Source organism: Limulus polyphemus, unplaced genomic scaffold (assembly GCF_000517525.1).
Source record: "Limulus polyphemus unplaced genomic scaffold, Limulus_polyphemus-2.1.2 Scaffold4800, whole genome shotgun sequence".
NCBI lineage: Eukaryota > Metazoa > Arthropoda > Merostomata > Xiphosura > Limulidae > Limulus > Limulus polyphemus.
The window spans coordinates 36,767-37,848 of record NW_013670410.1 but is presented as its reverse complement, the minus strand read 5'-3'; positions in this window follow the sequence as shown (position 1 = coordinate 37,848).

The window sequence follows — 1,082 nt, the reverse complement described above, 5'->3', positions numbered from 1 at the left end:
CAAGAACAGCAAAAGAAACAAGAAGAATGAGAAAAGAAACAAGAAAAGAAACAAGAAGAATTAGAAGAGAAATTACAACAGTTATTAGAGTAAAAAGAAAAGAAACAAGAAGAGAGACAACAGCAGCTGCAAGAAAACCTACAACAATGGCAGCTCAAACAGCAAAATACACAAGGAGAATACATTGACCATCGACTTAATCAGCCCCAGACAATGACAAGCCCCTTCCAGACCCTGCAGCTAAACCGTAATGCAGACATATTCAGTCCCGTTAGAAGTCACATCCCAGATATGAATGCCATTACAAGGAGCGATCCAGTACGAAAGAAGCCACAGGAATTCGATGGGAAGGCACCATGGGAAGCATATAGAGCACAATTTGAGCTACTGGCAGAGATGAACGGATAGACAGAAGAGCAGAAAGCAATATATCTGGCAACGAGCTTGAAAGGACAACCACTGGAAATACTTGGACAGTTGTCAGCAGCCGACAGACACAACTATAGAGCACTGGTAGCGGCTCGAGAACTCAGGTACGGAACCCAAAATCAGTCAGAAGTCTACAGGGCTAGGTTTAGGACGAGAGTCCGTGCTAAAGGGGAAAGCCTGCAAGAGCTGGCACAGGACTTGGAGAGCATGGCACACAAGGCCTACCCAACTGTGCCACCTAATCTCCTCAAGTTGTTGCTGAGGGATCAGTTCGTAGATGCCTTGGACAGTCCACAACTTAAGATACAAGTGAAGCAAGCACACCTCTTTACTATTCAAGATGCAATGGCAAGAGCTCTTGAATTCGAATCCTATGTTAAGTCCAGCACGGAGGTACCGAGGTTGGTACAGTCATCTGGATTCAAGGCCAGAAAAGGTCAGCTTTCAGAGAGGTTTGAGAGACTTTGCTGGCACTGTAATAAACCTGGGCACAAGAGAGCTCAATGTTGCCAACTTTAACAGGGGAGATGCCACAGCAGGAAAGGCCGGGGTATCCAGAAAGTTGTTGGAACTGTGGAAAGCACGGACATTTGAGGTACACTGGCTGGAAGAATATTACCAACAAGTCGGCCTCAAGGAGACCAGTAGTGGTT